This window comes from Cryptomeria japonica, chromosome 8 (genome assembly GCF_030272615.1).
Source record: "Cryptomeria japonica chromosome 8, Sugi_1.0, whole genome shotgun sequence".
NCBI classification, from domain to species: domain Eukaryota; kingdom Viridiplantae; phylum Streptophyta; class Pinopsida; order Cupressales; family Cupressaceae; genus Cryptomeria; species Cryptomeria japonica.
Genome location: NC_081412.1, coordinates 260,838,666 through 260,852,961, shown reverse-complemented (window position 1 = coordinate 260,852,961; position 14,296 = coordinate 260,838,666).

The window sequence follows — 14,296 nt, the reverse complement described above, 5'->3', positions numbered from 1 at the left end:
CACTGTGGTTTTTCCCATTTGGGTTTCCACGTGAAAAATCATTGTGTCAAGTGGTGAATGATTTTATGGACGTGTTTTTGGTATGGTTGATATGAATGATTGGTAAATCTAAAAAGATATATTTAAATGATTGGAAATGATCTGAAATATGTTATTATTGGTATTAGTGAAGTGATTTAAGGTTTTGGTCAAAGGATATTTAAGTTTCAGATTTGTTGCATTATATCACTGAAGTATTAGGTCAACCGGCAAGGTTTAACAGAGTAGCTGCAAATTTGTTAAAGTGACTAAATATATAAACTTTGTGAGTTGATTCTAATTTAAAAATAAGTTTGGTGAAAATTTAGTTAATTTTCTAACTGCCGATTCACCCCCCCTCTCAGTAGTTGACCAAATCTTTATAGTTTCATCATATTATCATATTCATTAGCTAAAAACAATCAAGGGGGAGTTATGATGGTTTTTAGTGGGATTCAAAATGGTTGAGAAAAAATAATTATATTTTTAGTTAACTATTTTGACTAAATGGTTGTACATGGTTTAAAAGTAGAAGGGAATCAAGGAAAAGTTACAATAGAATATGAGAGGATAATTAATTTTATACTTATTTGTGGATAAAAAGTGAAATGGATTTGTTTTTATTTTATAATAAATGGATGAATATTAGCATGATTAATTAAATAATACACACCATTTGATTAATTAGTGGTGGTAATTCAATATAGGAATTAGTATGATAACAAGGAAGTGACAACATAGTAGGTGTGTATGGTGAAAAGTGAATACTGAAAACAACAATATTGAAAGACTAACAGGGATCAACCACAAAACCCTAGCCTAACAATGAAAGCAATCCACCAATACCAATAGAGATACCTAAGATCATACAAATCAACAAAATAAAATAAGATTACCATTCACATGTCAAGTAGGGTTTCAATCTCCATTTTTTCCTATCTCCATTGATCTTGTTTGATATATTTGCTCTTAGATTTTATGTGTGCACAAGAGCTCAACAAAGAATGGAAATGTGGTTGATAGCTTGATCGCAAGAAGGCTTGATTGCATCGTTAGGGTTAATAATGAAGGAGAGTATCTTCTTATATAGAAGACACTGTAGAAAATGAAGGGATAAGATTAAGATGTGTAAAGATAAATGGTCGGCTAAGATTAAAGGGTAGGCAGAGGAAATAATTAAATGATAAAGGGGGTAGGTAAGAGAAGAATTAAGAGATGAGTGACATGTGTCATGGGTAGAAAAGGCTAATGAAATAATTAAATAAATAAAAAATTATTTAATTAATAGAGGAAGTGGGATCAATTATAAATAAAATATTTATTTAATTTAGGAAAAGGACAATTTAAATAAATAAAAGTATTTATTTAAATAAGGAAAGACTTAGAAGAGGATTAATGAATTAATTAAATAAATAAATAAATATTTTATTAATAGAAGACTTAGGATAAAATAGTTAAATAAATAAAAATATGTATTTAATTAGATAGGGCAATTTTAGGTGTTTACATTTTGCCCCTCTTTGAGACAATGCAACTTGTCGTGTTGGCTCAAAGAAGAAAAACTGATACATGCCCTAAGATGAGAATGATATGCCCCCTCGAGAGATTGGATGAAAAGACTGAAAGGGGTTGTAGACAGTCTCTTGATAAGAAAGAAAGGCTAGAAAGGAATGACAAGATAGGATGACAAGGTCACACAGGAAAAAGTCTGACTCAAGAGGAATCAATGAAATTGTGTCTATAACTTAAGAGGCCAAGATTGATAGTTTTGTGATGAACATACACTATCAATTGGATAAGTTGCTGAGAGGATTCACTCAAACATGTTCCCTAGGGAAGAAAACTAAAAACAAGGCTAGAATTGACAATTTTGTGATAAACATACGTTGCCATTTGGATAAGCTGCTGAGAGGATTCACCCAACAAGTGCCCTAAAACATGTAGGTTTGCTAAGCTGAATATAGGATAAGCCGTCAAATTGATAAAATCTAGCAAATGCTCTAGCAAAATAGGATATAGTGTAGTGCGACAAACATATACACTAGGATGTAGGGCCATGTGATAGACATAAGCACTAGGATAGAGCCTGATGAGAAACACCATGTGATGGACATAGGTACCACTAGGCTAGGATAGGATAAAATAAGCAACACTATGTGATGAACATGAGTACCACTAGGATTGACACGATTGTTTTGATTGGATTCATGAGTACTTACCTTAGATTGAGTCTAGAGAGTGATTCCCTATGACACAACAATTATGAACATATTTGACTACTGAGGACCACGCCACGATCAAGGCGATGGGATTGAGACACATTATGTATATGCTCGAGATTTGGGCAAAAACAAGACTGTTAACTTCTTTGGTGAAAAGATGGTCCCACAGGGTCTGTAGGAGGGGACATACGAGATGATCCAGGGACTGGTTCTTCGGGAGCTTGGATTCCTTCGAGGCCAGCTAGCTCCGAGGGAGGGTCTTCATCATAGCTCTCTTGGATCTCATTTTGTATCAGTTTTTGTATGATGATGTAGACACCTTTGGGTGATTTTGTAGCCAAATGAGATATTTTGACATCATTGTATCATGACACTTTATTATTTTGATAAATATATGCGATGAACCATTCGTTGCTACCTCTATATGCAAATGTACCTATGTGACGTTCTATATGCTTTATGATGATTTTATGATGCTTATGATATGGATGCAAATATGTACATGATGAAATGCAATATATTTTTTATTCTTTTTCTGGGTTTATATGCAGATGAGTATATGGTAATGACATGATATGATTATTTACAGGATGAGATGCATGATGTGTTATTATTTTGGCATTTTATGTTTTACATGAGAATGTAGATACTAACCAATGATATATACAAGATGTGATGCGATTGTGATATCTATATGTATGTATATAATGCTAATATGTGGTAATGCAAGTGCAAACTACATGAAATACAAATATTTTTGGCATGTCATTATACTCAGTCATGTGATAGCGGGCTACATGAACTCAAGGAAGGACAATGGAGGTCAATCACGAAAGGGGGATGAAAGGTAGAAGATATGGAAGTGAAAGAGCTTCTTGTGCTTTATCAACATTGAGATTTATTATGTAAAATCGATTATGACAGTTGAGGTATAGGTTCGACCTAGAAAGTCATTGTACCAGTTTGCATGGAGATCAGACAGTCACAAACAAGGAATGCACCAGTTCACACTAGACTCACAGTGTCCTCATATCCTTGGACAGGTCATAGCATTAATAAGAGACAATCCACAGACAACAAAACAATAGGTGAACATATCCCATCCCCGCCTTTCTAGTCAAAGACATCCTGGAGATATAATCTCTAGTCAGAGACATCTCGAAAAAGCTAAAAGACATGTCACCAAAAATATGAAATAAAAAAAACCAAGACTTGAAACCAACACACAATGAAATCTTCAAGTTATTTGTGTTTCTTGCCACATATGCTAACATGTTGATTTGGTCACAATGTTATCATCCTGATAAAGGATAGATCATGCTGAAAACCATGTTGCTGCCAAAGTCTGCCGAAATATTTGATTTGTTGAAAGACCATTGTTGATTGTGTCTCATCTGAAACTGACTAAATCCATGAAAATGATACTTTATTGTGAAGAAGATCACAACTTTATTGTATATTGGCGGTTCAAGTGATCTTTTATTGTGGATTGTGCGCCAAAAGAAGGAGGAATGAAAAGATGATGCACCTCAAAACATGCGATGCTTAGGGTACCATTTCCATCACTAGATTTAGGATTTTCACCCCAGTTATAGATTGGACCTGATTTATTATGGAAGGAAAGGGTTAAAAGAGATGTTTTATGATGAATGACTAACCAATCTTAAGCAGATCAATAACAAGCCATGACGGTAATGGGTAAGTTTATTATGGATGGATAGACTATGAGTGTGTGCAAAGTAAAAGGATAAGATTGAATCTTGAAGGAGGGAGGAGCAATGTCTCTACACATGGCGCTAGTAACCTAGTTTTCACCATGGTACTTTCCCAGGGCACCACTGAAGTGGTTTTCACTGTTGGACTAATTTATTTCTCTTTACTTTTTTCGATTTTTTTTGTGTCACAAGACGCCTATTTGCCAGATTTTCACCAAGTAACGATTTTTTTATTTTTTATGATTTTTTTTTGTATTTTTGATATTTTTTTGTATTTTTTGATATTAGGATAACTGAAGAGCTATGTGTAAAACCTACGAAGGTGCATGTTGTTGTTAGGATCTTCCAAAGGTTCTCCATCTGGTGTTGAGAGTTGATATGCACCTGATCCATATACTGCTATGATGATGTAAGGACCAAGGCAATTGTGGTCAAATTTTCCTTTCTTTTCTCGGTCCTACTGATTTTTAGGATTTTCTCTGAGAACTAAGTCACCCACCTCAAATGTGAGAGGCTTTACCTTATGATTATAGCTATGTCATTCCTTGACTGAATGATGTGTTTCTCCCTTGATTGTCTTCCTTGATAAAGGAACTAAGACAAAATTTCTAATGTGTGGACTACGTTCGCCCATATGCGTGCCACCTAAAGAAGTTTGGGCAAACCTGTCAACAAAGTCCTTTGAGGAAGTTACATTGATGTGATGTATCGCCAAAAGGGAAAGGATGTAGGAAACAAGTGGATGAGGAATGAAGGCTTACGATTGCAAAAGGAAGTGAAAGTAGCATATAATGATGGAGACTTAGGATCAACAAGTTTTCTTTTTTACTTTAAATTTTATAACTTTTGCCCCCAGTTATTTTGGTATTAGGGGAGATCAACTCATGTTCTTTTTTCTTCATAGGAGTTTTATCCTTGACTTTGATTTTTGCAGAGTCCAATAGCTTTTGATTTTGATTTGGACTGAAGGACCTTTCTTTGTTTTTAACTTTTTTAATTTTTTCGTTTAAAAGCTTGATTTTTGATCCCCAATAAATAAGTGATTTTGTAATTCTTGTTGATCCAAGCCTAGGAGCGGAGTGGAAATGGAATGAACAGATGAAATGGTAAAGCTATGTGAGTTCTCAAGAGGGCTGGCGATGCACTCAATAGATTCTTCGCTGGAACCACTCTTAGGACTATTGATATCAAGAGTTGCTTGCACTACTAGAGGATATTTGCATTCAAACTTAATAGCCACAACACTAGGTGGTTCATACCCAATTCCTTGATATTACAAATTGTTTGTAGGTTTTTCTTGTTGACTAAATGTCTTAGGAGATAGTGGGAGTTGATCAACATGAAAGATATACTCACCACATCCCATGTCTTTAACCTTGAATTTTTCTTTGAGCTCTACTTGTTTTGATGTGGAAGCTTTCAAGGATTCTGGATCCACATATTTTGATGATGGAGTTGCTTATCTATTAATTGGAATTATTATCTCTGATCTTGGTCGTAGGTTATTGCAATATATGAATGGATTTGGATCAACTTTTATTGTTACTTCGAATCCATTGTAAGGGAATTTGATACATTGATGGTACATTGAAGGAACAACCCTCATTTCATGAATCCATGGATGTCCCAAGAGTATGTTATATGTGAGATATAGATCAAGGACTTTACAAACCACATCCTTCGTAACTAGCCCAACTCTAAGAGGTAAGGTGACTGTGCCCTTGGATGAGCTCTCTTTGTCATCTTATGCTTTAATGGTGATTGCATGTGTAGAATTCATAGCCTTTTCAGAATATCCCAATTGCTTAATAGTGTTCAATGTGAAAATATTTATACCTTCTCCATCTATCAAGACTCATTTGATATGGTTTTTGTGGAGAAAAGATTCATTGTAAAGGGGTGCATTGTGTGGTTGGCATATAGAGACATCACCGGCTTCCGTGAATGTAAGGCAATGTGGAGTGGAAAGGTATCCCACCATGGATTGAAACTGGTCCACATTCAGATCAATGGGTACAAAGGTCTCTCTCAATGCTTTGTCAAGAATGGCCTTATGTGAAGGGGATATATGCAAAAGATCAAGGATGGATATGAGGGTGAGTGTTTTCCCTAGCTGATCTACAAGGTCATACTCATTCTTGGTGGATGATGAGGCTTTGGTCTTGGATGGAACACCTTGCAAAGTGACTTTACCTCGACGGGTTGTGACATTACATTCAGAGGTTTAGTCTTTAGAAGATGAGGGAGATGGTACAATGCCTTTCAAAACAACCTTACTCTTTTGGGTAGAACCTTCGGGAGTTTTGTCCTTTATGATGATGGTTGAAACATGATTATCCATTGAGATGTGATTAGTAGAATCATAATCATAGGGCATCTTGGTGTAATTATCTTGATTGTCTGTAGTTTTTGCTTTTCCTTTGTCATGTTTAGGAAATGGCTCCTTAAACATCGCATGTTCTTCATTGGAGGTGTGACCATCAACTTCAATGCCACCTTTGTCAATGAGATCTTGTATGATATTCTTCAATATGTGACAATTGCTAGTTAAATTCCCTTTACTCTTGTGATATTCACAACATTCATCATCTTTCCACTAATTTGGTTTTACTCTCGGCTCATATGGTGGATTATCTGATAGTGTTATTAGCTTGTTTGCCACTAACTTCTTAAATGCTATTTCAATCGGTTCTCCTAATGGAGTGTACTTTCTTCGAGGTTTTGATTGCCTTTGATTGTTCACTTGATCATTCCTATTAGAAGAACTTGCACCAGGGAAAGTTATCTTAGGTTTTACAAAATTTGCATCTACTACCCCGTCATTGACCATGTTCTTATTCTTGTTCCAAAATCAGGGTTTGTCTTTCCCATTTGATTCCTCTTTGTTCTCTTTGAATATATTAATGACACCTTGTTCGATAAGGACTTTTTCTGTTGCCATTCCTTTCTCAATGACCTTTTTGAAGGTAGACAAACAAGCTTTTCTTAACTCATATCCAATATCCTTGTTGATGTTTTGAGTGAACATTTCTACCATTTGTTTTTGTGGGATATCAAAAGAGCATCGACTAGCAAGATCTCTCCATCGCTGTAAGAATGAAGCAAAATATTTCCCATTTTTTTGCTTAGTATTGCACAAGGTAGCTACTGACACATCTGCTTCAATGTTGTATGAGAAGTGTTGTATGAAATCCTCTGCTAGATCATCTCATGACTCAATTCTAGGTGGAAGTTGGGAGAACCATTCCATTGCTTGTTTACCTAAGCTTTGTGGAAACAATCTCATCAAGTATGTTTCTTCTCCTGCTACCTCAATGCAAGCTGTGAAAAACTATCTTATGTGTGCCTTAGGGTCCCCTTTGCCTTTGTACTTATCAGATTTTGGTGTCACAAAATGTGGTGGGAATGGAGGCATTGGAATGCTCCTATCTAATGGATAAGGACATATATCTTTCATTGTGTACTATTTCTTTGGTGTATTCATGTCTGCCATTTTCTTTTGTATATCCTTAATCTGTTGTTGCAAGTCATTCTTGGGTTGTGTCTTTTCTCTTTGAGCTGGTCCCATGCCTGAGCCACCGGGCAGAGGAGGAGGGATATAATACATATCTGGATGGTATTGATAATTGATGTGTTCATATGGATGAGGGACACAGTTGTATCTTGCATATGGATCACTTGGTATGGCATTATAGTGAGGAGCACTAGGTCTAGGTCGATACATGTCATGACCATGGGGATAGGAGGTGTCATAAGAATAATCTTGCCTATTGCCCCAAAATTTGACACAGGATCTCGTCATGTCATGATTTTGAATGTTCGATTGAGTGTAATTATATGTATTGGTATTATCTTGGGTATCATCATGGTCATGCATGGTGTTAGTTCTTCTCCATGGGAAAGGGCGACTGCGGGGTTGTTCATGAGAGCTTCTATCATATCTAGCATGCGAATGAGTGTATATGTTTGGAATCTCAGGTTTTTGAAATAGGGATGAAGGTGACTCAAGAACAAGACGCTCTTTCTTACCACCACTATTGGGCCTCCTTTATCTTGTATTATCTTGATTTATTTGGTTTGTATCATCCTCCAAAATATGTGACATATCAAAATCATGAGGTAGTCTTGTCCCACTTTGTGCCATGACTTGTAGGAAATATTGTGTATCCCTTTTCATGATTTTTTGAACCAATCTATTAAAATAGGGATCCATGATAGTTTCCTCAACTCCTGCAGAATCCATAGATGCATAGTCATTGTCATTATCATTTCCATTGTTATTGTTATTGTTGTCATTGTTTGGTATATTACTGCGGTTTTCAAATGGATTGTAGAATTCATCTGCATAAAAACCATAGGTACTCATGTTTAAAGACCTTAAAGCTTCTTCAGATTCCCTTCTAGATCTTTGTGAATGAGTTTCAATCATGGACTAAATTCTTGACCCAAAAATGAAAGGTAGGATGAAAATGCAAAGACAATGGAAGACTAAGAGGTGTATGAAGTGTAGATGAATCTAGGGTAAACTTGCAATCTCCAAGAGTGTAATTCCAAAGTATGTATGTGTTTAGAGTAAGGTGTGGCTTACAAAGAGATGATGGATCTCTTGATGAGGTAAGCTAACCTTGACTCAAGAAGACTGAATGAGACCCTAAGATGATAGATCTTGATACGAGAATCACCTAGTGTTGTGTTGTAGTATGTTTGAGAAGTAACCTTTTGACTCAAATTTGGAAAATATGTATGAGGGAAATGCAAGTGAAGGAATATGATTGACTATGTGACCAAGATAGGTTGACTGAAAATGAAGCCCTATAGGAAACAACCTTAGAAGCTTTTTGAATCTGAAAACTTAAGTCCCTTTTGTTCTCAAGAATTTTCTGTAATCTCTCAACTGTGAACGCAGACACAGTTTTAACAAACCCAAACATGATTTTGAAAATATGTTGCAATTATATCCAATTGTGAAGTTGTTCAATGCGACCAAATCTCAAATTTTTGACTCTTTTTGTGGCAAGATGACACAATAACAATGAAGACTCAATGTTTGAAAGTGTTTTTGTCCAAAGGATCCAAAATATTTCCAAATGTAAAATGTGATGTAAAATGTTTTTGCATACACTTGAAAACACAGTAGACACAATGTTTCTTTGTTTTTATTGAAAATGTTTGAGTGTTTGATCATGCAAGCACAAATCCTAGGGCTATCCGGGACAATAGTTGTTGAATATCACTTGAGGGGTTACCTCGAGGCTACACAATTCAGAGGAAATACTTAGATGCTTGGCCCCACTAGCTCCACCCTCAACACTCACTTCTCCAGGGCATCCAAGAACCAATCCCCATGAAAAAATCCTTGTGGCGAACTTTGTATCTCTACTAAGAACGGTAAGAATGTGAGCCGCTTCAGAGGTCCGATTTCTAGCACCAACAACTAGAAGGTTTTTGGCTTCTAACACAAAAGGTGTCTAGTAAGGGCATCCATTCAGGTGGCTATAATTAGCACCGTGTTACACTCTGTTAAATGGAAGGCCTCATAGCCTATAGAGGTTGCGCTCTATAGGGTTTATGGGGAGTCATAACACCATTATAACAACATGCAACACCCATTGCTTGCAACTTTCATCACAAACACTTATTTATAGTGGATTGGAAGAGCTTGGCTTTATCCCATTACCACTTGGGTAATTCCCTCTCACTTGGCCTTATGGGCTACTCGAGAGGCAGACCCTCTAAAGGTAAAACAAAAAGAGCCTATTTCTCAAGACACAAAAGACACTTGTTAATTTTAGAGCACCAATTGAAGTGTTTTGCTAGACTAAAGAAGACAAAGCGAGCAATTTCAAAATCAAATCTTTGCCAAAGGTACTGCACCAAACTTGTTAGTAGTTGTGAAATAATACCCCTCCTGCAAGCACTCAAGTTAGGTAAATTTTTAGAAATCCCAAATGACTTTGTGAAATAGGGGCCTTGAACAATACGTTTTTTGACAAATTCAAAGATCTGATTTTCAATGAGTTTATTTGTATCAAAATTAAATTCATAAAGAACAGACCACCTCTAGAATTTCAAGACATTTCCAGAAATGTAAGAAAATCCAAAAAACTTGCTAATTTGCTTTCAAAATTAATCTTTTATGAAAAATCATTAAAAATTCATAAAAAAATATAAAATTGATCCAAAAAATCTAAATTTTGTATTGAAAACTCCTGATACCATTCCCAACTTGCAAAAAACAATTCCTTCAAAAATTCAAGCAGTTTGTGAGATATGATCAAAACATTGCAAAACCCTAATTTTTAAAGATTTGATTTTTCACAAATTATTTTGCATCAAAATTAAAATCACAAAGAATAAATCCCTTGGAGAATTTTGAAAACTTTCCAGAAATGTAAGAAAATTCAAAAAATTCGCTAATTTGCTTCAAAAGTTAATTTTTTATGAAAAATCATAAAAAATTTATAGAAAATTCAAACCTGCAAAAAAAAATTTGATGCAAAAATTCCAAGCCGTTTGGGAGATATGATCAAAACATTGCAAAATCTTAATTTTTAAATAACTGATTTTTCACGAATTATCGTGCACCCAAATTTAAATCACAAAAAATAAACCCCTTGTAGAATTCTGAGACCTTTCCAAAAACTTAAGAAAATCCTAAAAAATTCACTAATTTGCTTCAAAAATAAAAATCATAAAAAAATCATAAAAAATTCAAATATGCTCCAAAAAACCTGAAGTTTTCGTTAAGCATGCCTGGTACTTTCTTAAACTTGCAAAAAAAAATTTGATGCAAAAATTCCAAGCTGTTTGGGAGATATGATCAAATCTCTCCAAAATATTTATCTCATGTCCAAAACCCTAGCTGCACAAGGTTATTCTCCAAATTATTTTACAAAACAACAATATAGGGTTAAAAAAACTTGCAAAAAAAAAATCTCCAAAAACCATAGATCTAACAAAAAACCATGTCCCACCGGGTGTGCCAAAATGTGTATGGTGACAAGTGAATAATGAAAACAACAATATTGCAAGACTAACAAGGATCAACCTCAAAAACCTAGCCTAACAATGAAAGCAATCCACCAATACCAATAGAGGTACCTAAGATCATGCAAATCAACAAAATAAAACAAGATTACCATTCACATGTCAAGTAGGGTTTCAATCTCCATTTATCTTGTTTGATATATTTGCTCTTAGATTTTATGTGTGCACAAGAGCTCAACAAAGAATGGAAATGTGGTTGATAGCTTGATCGCAAGAAGGATGGATTGCATCGTTAGGGTTAATAATGAAGGAGAGTATCCTCTTATATTGAAGACACTGCAGAAAATGAAGGGATAAGATTAAGAGGTGTAAAGATAAATGGTCGGCTAAGATTAAATGGTAGGTAGAGGAAATAATTAAATGATAAAGGGGGTAGGTAAGAGAAGAGTTAAGAGATGAGTGACATATGTCATGGGTAGAAAAGGCTAATGAAATAATTAAATAAATAAAGATTTATTTAATAAATAGAGGAAGTGAGATCAATTAAAATAAATAAAATATTTATTTAATTTAGGAAAAAGATAATTTAAATAAATAAAAGTATTTATTTAAATGAGGAAAGGCTTAGAAGAGGATTAATGAATTAATTAAATAAATAAGAATTTATTTAATTAATAGAAGACTTAGGATAAAATAATTAAATAAATAAAAATATGTATTTAATTAGATAAGACAATTTTAGGTGTCTACAGTAGGTATAATTCTAGAAGGTGGTGAAAATTAAGTGTACATTTTCTCCTCTTTAAAATAACATTGTGAAGAAATGATGTTTAAAAGAAAGTAGATATAGTTACTCAATGGGACAAGATAACATGCTCCAAGCATTGTGATTTTGATGAAATTGACTTTTATACTTCAATTCTTAAATGGATTGTTAATTTTTCTTTTGGGTGATCTAGTCTGATTTTGGGCAATCTAGTCTCAGGGTGCACACTCTTGAGATGATATACAAGTTTATAAAATATGAGAGTGCTCTTGAAATGGACAAAATAAAGATAATATGGTTAGAGATGAATAAAATATATAAATGGGCTTTGGTGTTAACAATGGGTGAATAGATTAATAATAATGGATAGAGTTAGTTTAAGGATGAAAAAATTAGTGAAGCATGGAAGGGAAACATAAGAAAAAGATGAATGATGATGATAATGATGTGCACATAAATGTGACAGGTGAAATGGTTATTTTTTAATTTTTATTTGTAGATGATGAATGGATATATATGATAAAGGGTAGAGTGTAATGGACATGATAGAGAATGGATGAATTTTATTGTTAAGGTTTATGATATAAATATTGTATAGATTGTATAGAGTTCTAATTATTTTGAATATGTATGTATGCATGCATGTATGCATGTATGTATGTATGTATGTATGTATGTAATGTATGTATGTATGTATAATAATATCTTGCACATATTCAAAAGATTGTAACTTTTTTCTTGTTTGAATTATTGAATATCCTACATGATCACAATTAGAAGTCATAAAAATTAGTATGCAAACATTGAAATGAAAATGCATAATTATTCATGTTAAGAAAATGATTGCATAGTCCTCATACTTAAAACACAAACATATATGTATAAACTCTGCATAGATTATCATATTGCATGAGCTATCATTATTTTAGTATTGGCATACCTACCTTTAGACAAATATTGTAAAGTACAGTGATATATCTTTGATTGAAACTCAAATGTTATTCAAATTTCATTGTTATTAAACACTTACTTATTTGTTCATAATTACATACATGAATCAAGCCAACAAAAATTAAATTTTACAAAATAATACATACTCTAATTTATGAGAATTAGTGAGGCCATTAAAAAACAAAATTCAACCATTCAAGTCTAGAATATATATATATATATATATATATATATATATATATATATATATATATATATATATATATATATATATATATATATATATATATATATATATATATATATCCCAAAAAGTTAAAGTGTTATTTTTCCATATTTACATACAGTTTTGCATCAATATTTGTTCATTTGAAAATCCTACGAATCCATCATGGATTACATAAGAATAGGCCCCCTTATTACATAGTTCATCATTGAACAATTCTTAGAGGAATGGATGAAATGCTTCAACTTTGATAGAGGCATTGTGAACAATGTTATTCATTTCTCTTGCTTGGGTAACTTCACTATCTTCAACTCCTATTGTAGACGTATAAATCTGACCACTTTCTTAAATAAATATTTCATATTTATTTTAACCCCATCCCTCCTATTAATTAAATCTTATTTAATAATTTCTTCATTTTCATCTATTTGATTAAATAAATTATTTAATTTATTTAATCAAATTCACCTAAACCTTTCCTAGCCTTTAATTAAATAAATCACTTTATTTAATTAATTCCCCTTTCTTCTTTTTAATTAAATTTACATTTAATTAAATCCCCCCACTTGTATTATGCAAGTTACATCTATTTTAGTTGAAATAAAATATTTTATTTTAATTAAAATCCTAAATCCCCCCACTTGCATTTTCCTACATCTCCCACTTGCCTCCTAAACCTCTTCTAGAGCCTTCTAGATTCTTCTAAATTATCTTAACTAGCCTAATCAACTCCTAAACATGTCATTTCCCTAAGTTTGAGGAGGTCACTTCTCAAATTTGGAGGAAAGTCTTCTAAATGCATTTAAAGCTATATTTCTTCAACAAGCTAACTTGTTGTGTTCCCCCAAATTTGGAAGTACTCTTACAAATTTATCCCCAAAGTCTTCCAAACCATTAATGGTTAAATCAACCCTCCCCTCATGGTTAGGGAATTTATCTCTAACTTAACCCTCATCTAACCCAAGGGTCTCATCAAGCACTTATGACTTTGACCCTAGTTATCCTATTAACCCTTGCACAAGAGTTTACCCCTTGGGTAAAAGCTTTATCCAATGGATGACCTCAACCTAACCATAACCTTACCTCCTAAGGTAACCTTCATGTCTCCTTAGGCATTTAATGCCTCTTACATCTCCTCTCAAGCCACCTCTTGTTGACAATTGTCACCATTTCATTGGTGAAAATTGTGAACATGGATTGAGTAACTTTCAATCCTAGCCATTGTTGAGATTATTCAATCTCAGATTCTCAAGCCTCCATTGTCATATTTTTCCTTTAAATAGAGCTCTCATTCCCCCTTAGCCAGGATCCAAGTTTCATGCATCTACATTATAGTCTAATTTGCTAAGCATTTTAGCCTCTCTTTGTTAAAATATCATCATAAACATTTAGAAGCATTTCATTTCATATC